Source organism: Akebia trifoliata, chromosome 13, assembly GCF_017979445.1.
Source record: "Akebia trifoliata isolate Shusen 1 chromosome 13, ASM1797944v1, whole genome shotgun sequence".
NCBI classification, from domain to species: domain Eukaryota; kingdom Viridiplantae; phylum Streptophyta; class Magnoliopsida; order Ranunculales; family Lardizabalaceae; genus Akebia; species Akebia trifoliata.
The window spans coordinates 4,984,478-4,991,198 of record NC_141387.1 but is presented as its reverse complement, the minus strand read 5'-3'; the positions used below and the strand labels follow the sequence as shown (position 1 = coordinate 4,991,198).

Genomic DNA, 6,721 nt, shown 5'->3' with positions numbered 1-6,721 from the left:
CTTCTCCATTGTTCCTTCTTCACTTTTTTTATTCCTCCTCTCTTTGCCGTCCAACGGAGATCGCAGGTTTGCAAAGGATGAAGAAGAAAATAGAAAGAAGAGAGGTGTAATGCTGAGAGTGTGCGGGAGAGATGAATCTGGGAGCAATCGTTCAGCCTAAGGACCTCCTTTTTTTTTTTTCAGCCTCTGACGGTGAAGCTTTTTTTTAAATAGAAAGCCTCTTTCTATTTTCTTTTCTTTTGTTCTTTCTAATTTTTTTCTTCTTTCTTTTTTCTTTTCACGCGCCTTTCCTTTGGGAGAATGGTGGTGGGGTGATCCCCCGCTACTCGTAGCATGATGGCCTCGAGTTGTGATTGGTCAATTTTAATTATTTTGATTTGAGTCTCACAACAAAAACAATAGTTTTTAGCGACGCATTTTTAGCGACAGCCAAAATAGCGCCACTGTACAACACAGCCTGTGCGCGAAAACTAACAAAATTTTTTCGCAAAAATCCTCTCTCCCTGCGAAAAACCTCTCTCAACCTGTATCATCAAATTTTTGTGAAAAACGCGCGCGCGCGCACACACACACTCTCTCTCTCTCTCTCTCTGTGTATCAAGCTCATTTCATCTCCTCAACATCTAGGGTTTCAATGTTAATGGAAGAAATCTTCCCTTCTAATAGGTCTCTCTCTCTCTCTCTCTCTCTCTCTCTCTCTCTCTCTCTCTCTCTCTCTCTCTCTGTATCAATTTCATCTCATCTCCTCTTCACATTTTCGTTTTCGTTTTGGATTGAGTTTGTTTCTAGGTTTTGAGTGGCAGTCACCATTAATGACACCTTACGAGCATCCAATTAATTGCTTCGAGGCTCTTTTCATCTCCATCTCTCTTTCTCTGCAACTCTAGTACATTTCATCTGTATTAACGCTCTTGAAACCCTAAATTCTCTTCAATGTCCCCTCCTTGCGTCGGATGTCATAGAGGTTTTCATGGAGATAATGATGTTTTTCATCTTTTTGTTCATTTCCTAGATTTTATATAAATTCGAATAAGGATTTGGAGAACCATCATAGCTTCTGTCAAGGGTTTCGCCATTGGAGCTGGTTCAAGAGGGGCTCTTACTGAATTTTTGATCTTTGTTAAATTGTGAAATGGAAGATTCTCCGCTTCTACAAGGTGAATTGTTTGAGCTTTATCTCAATTTGATTTTTTTTCCAAGGAGTGTGGTTTTGATTTCGATTTTGTCTCATTTCAGAAAGGCGGGAATGATTTTGAATTGAGATGTGATCTCTTCTTTTGTTCCTTTGTTGGTACATTTGTTTTTGTAGATGAATGTATTGCTTCTTTGGGAGGAGATCAGAGCCATGTCTCTGTTCTAGTTGAATTGCTTCTTGTTTGTTTGAATCCTAAAAAATTAAAATTTTTTGGTGGGAGAAGTAGGTATTGAGGAAGCATTTTTCCAGTTTCCATTGTTTGGCTGCTGATATGATTAGAATACTTCTTATTCTAAATATAAATGGCATTATTGAAGAATATATTAATTTTCTTTAGGAATTCAGTTGAATCATCAACATCCAGTCTTTCTTAAACTTGTTTTTATACGACACGATATGCTTGAGACAATGGTTCAGTCTGCTTAAAACATTGTTGTTGGTTTGAAAAGAGAGCTAGAGTGACAATTTTCTTGTCTTTGGGAGAGGCTCCAAGGAAATGCCTTTTTTCCTCAATGGCTTAAGCATTATTCAAAGAGGTGTAAAAAAGATTATGCCTTATTGGAGTTACATGCCTTTTTTGGCGCATTTGGACCAAGACTTGTGCCTTACAGGGATGTACTATATTTCTTATTTATTCTCTTTGTTTTGTAATATTACTACAAAATATTCCTCATAGTTATAAGTTTTTCCTTGTTAAAACATTTAATTTTCACAGAGGTCTTTAACTTTATGATCATTTCTTTTGACTCTAATCTCTCGATTTGCAACTCGAACAGTTTGATGGATTTTCTTTAACTTCTTCCATCACTATTTTCTTTCTTTCTTCTCTATTTCCGTTTCTCTCTTTATGTTGAACATATGCATCCACTTCTTATTAAAGTAGTATTTACATTCCTAAGTGTTACCTTTTGTTTGCGGGATAAAGAGTTGGAAGTATGAAACTATGGATGTGGTTCATTTTACTCTGATATAATGAGTGTGTACTTAAGATTTGATCACAAACTTTAGAATGTGAAATTATGAATTCTCAATTGTTCTTTGATTTATTTTTTCCCTTGATTTTCTCTTTATTGGAATTCTTTGCTATTTATTTGTATATGATTATCTATCTATCAAAAGTGCATTCTCATGAAGCTTACACCGTATTCCTTGAGGTTTGCATGTCACAGCTTTTGTTAATGCAATGCCTCACCTCAAGCACTCAGCTACAAAACATATATATAGATGCACACAGCTAGATTGTCCATATGGGAATAGGGAATAAGGAGTTATGCATGCGGTCTTTTTACGCTGCTGATGTGTCAAGGGCCCTTGCCACATCAGTCACCTACCAAGACTCATATAATACATCTGTTTCCTCAGCATACACAACTGCACATCTTATTCAAATTCAATATTTTTTTTTTTTGTTTTTTTATTTGATTGACTTGGACCGTTTGAGGAAGGACAGGGTTTAAACCTTCTCATCTGTTTTGTTGATGTCGAATCTTATGACTTAGTCTTTGGAAATATCGTGGTACATACGTCAAACACTTATCTCCAATGATTGTTTGAGATTCTTTATTAAACCAATGATTGATTGAGATAAAAGAAAACTCTTAATAGATAATGCTAAAGTTACATTAAAATGTACATTGATCGATTGTTCATTCTGACATGGTGCATATATAGTCACAAATGTTTTCCACCGAGATACTAAATACACACAAAAGAATGGCCAAATGGACAGTTGAAATAACGCCACATCAACAAAGGATTGGGTTCCATGTTTGTTTCAATTAACACACTATTCATGCACGCGCACACACACACACACACCACTAAAAAAAAATGCATGATTTATTGTTTTTTTCCTGTCACAATCAACTTGGATTAGCAAGATGTGAATTTTGTTTATCTTTCATTTGTTTTAGGTCAATGGGTGAATTTGGTTACTATTACCATTGTTGTTCCTATAGAAATAAATGAGATGGTTCACCTGTGTAATCAGTTGTCTTGAAAGGCAAACTGCAGGCCTTTGTCCAAACAGTAAAGCTTAGCTCAGTCAAGTTCTCATAATCATCCACTACAACCAAGCAAGGGTGTGAACCGAGAACTCACATTAAAATTTTGTTATATGTTTCTCCCAGTAATTCGATAAACCAACCATGTAAATAATCCGCTCCATGGTTTGCCAAATAGGAGAATAGACATTACACAGACTACTACTACTAGTGGGTCTCAACATGGGCGATACCGGCGGCCACGACCACTGTCACTGCTCTGTTTTCCCCCACTCCTGCCACCACCACCACCACCACCACTTCTTTGTGGTGGTGGGGTCATGTGAGAGTGTGCTTCTGGTTGTTGCCTGCAATGATATATATGGGAGAAAAACTTAGATTTCTTTTCTGGGTACATAAAATTGGGTCAAAATTCCACTATCTGAACTGAAAACAAAAGGTCTTTTTCAATGGAAGTAAATATATATATATATATATATATATATATATATATATATATATATATATATATATATATATATATATATATTAAAAAATGGAACCCATTAGTGTATATAACAGATATTTTATGGATTGTAAGAAACATTTATCAGAGAACATTGAACCAAGTCTGTCACTGGATCTGACCATGGAAACATTGACTACGCTTTCTCCCACGTGGAGTGAGTGAGGCAAAGGCAAAATGTCTTACAACATTTTCTTTACTCTGTGCATGACTTTTTTATGTTCCTTGGTAGTTCAGTGACATATTCTATTCATTCACTATGAGCATCACTCGCAAAGTACTGAGATAAATTAGCTGCTAATGAAGGTGCAGTGCAAGTTGGAAGGTAACAGTAAATGCTATTCAGAAGGTACTGGATTAGATCACCTATGAATTCTTATTGACATTAAATATTTGGTTTCATTTGAGTGTCCACAACAGAAACAAATTTCTCCTTCAATAAAGTCCTGACAACATTGTGGTAAAAGAGACAAAGATGGATCTATCTTAGTTTGAATGATGAGAGAAATCAAATCACATGGATTCAAGTCTACAATTTGAAGCACGACACATCCCTTGTTAATCATATCAATATCCTTGGGTTCATGTTCTTATAGTGTAAGCAATTTGATATTTGAAATTGTTTTCATATTTTCTAGCTACATCATGACTTTTGTTGCTGTAGGTATACCCATATCAACTCTCACTGGCTCAGTCCATGTTCTATTTGCTAGTTTAACTGTCTTGAAAGCACGCAGTTGGTTACTTCATGTCCATTTAAAATGATCAAATTAACTGTCTCTCTCTGACCTGAAGCTGTTGAATTTTGGTTTGGAATTTTTTGTCTGCTCAAGGGTCCCACTTTGTGATTACTATTTTTCCGATCTCCAGGGTACCAGTCTTGGCAGGTGCTGCAGGAGCATTAGGTGCTACGTATTGTCCTCCCTATTTAGCTCTTGATGGTGGTTAGTATGCTCGCCCATCAGGACAAACACATCTTCTTCAGGTGTCTCTAGGTTAGTAGCAGTAAACCAATTGTTTTGATTAACATGTAAGGTTCTTATTTATATGTTTCTTCCTCTGATTAGTCTTGTAGCCCGTTAATACATTTCTATTTTTTTTAGAGACGCCATTGGCACCCCAACTTTTCTTATCACATATCAATTTCTTGAATTATTTATGACACCCTAATTAACGATTAAAACATACATGCAGGAATATCTGTTCTCATTGTGTTTGTTTCGTCCTTATTTCTTATATTTGAGCACATAATTGCTTATAATCTGCCCGAGGAGTAGAAATTTAGGGCTGCTGAACTGCTCCCTATATATATATATATATATATATATATATATATATATATATATATATATATATATATATATATATATATATATATATATATGACTTCAGTTTGAAAACCCAGGGGTGTATAAAAAAAAAGGATTTGGGGCCCTTGTACTATTGATGAGGGCCACCATTTATGTGTGTATCTGTCTGTTTCTTTCTTGAAACTCTAGTGCTTTATTTTAGAGTGCTTAAGTTAGTCTTTTTTTTTAATTATTTCTTTCTTCCTTCTTCCTTGCATCAATTTTAGTGTTGTTTGGATCTATGGATACACATAGATCCAAACAACACGAAAACTTATTTTTTCCATCTTCCAAGGGTGGATCTACTAAAATCATTAAACTTTATGTATCGTATCTGTAATACCTTGAAATACTAATAAATTTTCTATACAAACCTCTTTCATTGGAGTATGAATTGATTGCATGATGTTGATAAAGAATTTTATTCCCTTTTTGAATGGAGATTTTTCTCTACATCATTAAACTTTATGTATCATATCTGTATTACCTTTCTTTAATTTCATCTCTTTATTACCCATTTGGGTTTGTGATACTGAAGAAGTATGAGAAGTGCTGTAAGATCTAAGATCATACATTCCAGATGAAGCTGGTCTTCCTCCATAGTAGATCTCCATCTGCATCCTTCCATCTCCACATGATTTAGATCTGAAATCTTCCATTAAAACACAGAGAGGTTCAAAAATTGAAGAAGAACAAGAGTAGGAAGAAAAGCAAGTTGCTTTGCTTTACTTCTTTTGTTTTGGAGTGGGAACAACTTTGTTATAATTATTTCTTTGTTATTAGATATCTTCTTATTTTGACAATTTGAAACTCATCATGGTTAACAACTTGACATTGTAGGAGACATGTTGCCTAATAGACATGGTCGTGTTCGTGGTTTTGGCTTGGGAACGACTCCTAGCAAATTATTTGCATCATATTCCGAAAATTCCTTTAACGATTCTGCTGAGGTACATAGGTTGAAGAAGAAACTAGATTCTTTGGAGCAACAACAGATTGTGAGAGATGCTTAGGTGGAGAGACTCAAGGAATTGATCATTACTTTAATGAGAAAGGTAAATTCTCACTAATAATAGAATATGTTGTGTTTTAAAATATTTTTTTAGTAAATAAATATTTATTGATATGACTAATTTGATTAATGTATATGAATTGTAGGTTGATGAGCAGCACAATCAACCCGACAATGATCAATGTCCACAACAACAACCATAATAGATACTTTTTGTTTTTTGAGTGATAAACATGGATTTATAAGCATTGACTCTTAATTCAATCAACTTATTATTTTGTTATATTTGAATCTTAACTAATTTGATTTACTAAGTAATTGTATTTAATTGATAGATTGTATAAAAATAGGTATTTAATTACAAATAATTTTAAAATAAAAGAAAAATAAATAAATAAATAAATAAATCTTATTAGCGGTGGCCATTACTGCCACTATAGGCATTCAAAATTGTATTTATAGTTACGGTGAAAAATTAATTAGCGGCGGTTTTTGACTGCCACTATAGGTCTCAATCATATCTACTGGGACCGAGATTCACTCATAATTGTAGCGACGGTAATTACAAACTATTAGCGGCGGTTTTGACCGTCACTATAGGACTCACTCATATCTATCGCTACGGTAATTCAACTATTAGCGACGGTTTTTGACCGC

General features: G+C 34.6%; 1 long non-coding RNA gene across 2 annotated transcripts; it reads left to right on the top strand.

Annotated features, from left to right (window-relative positions):
• Nucleotides 1–425: 425 nt before the first annotated feature.
• Nucleotides 426–6,392, top strand: LOC147387469 (uncharacterized). Of its 2 annotated transcripts, XR_015171609.1 has the most exons (4): nucleotides 426–1,157; nucleotides 4,574–4,698; nucleotides 5,893–6,107; nucleotides 6,211–6,392. It is a non-coding gene; the product is annotated as an uncharacterized LOC147387469 (long non-coding RNA). The 2 variants fall into 2 exon arrangements; XR_015171608.1 differs by lacking the exon at nucleotides 426–1,157 and having other exon boundaries at nucleotides 3,734–4,698.
• The last annotated feature ends 329 nt before the right edge of the window (nucleotides 6,393–6,721 follow it).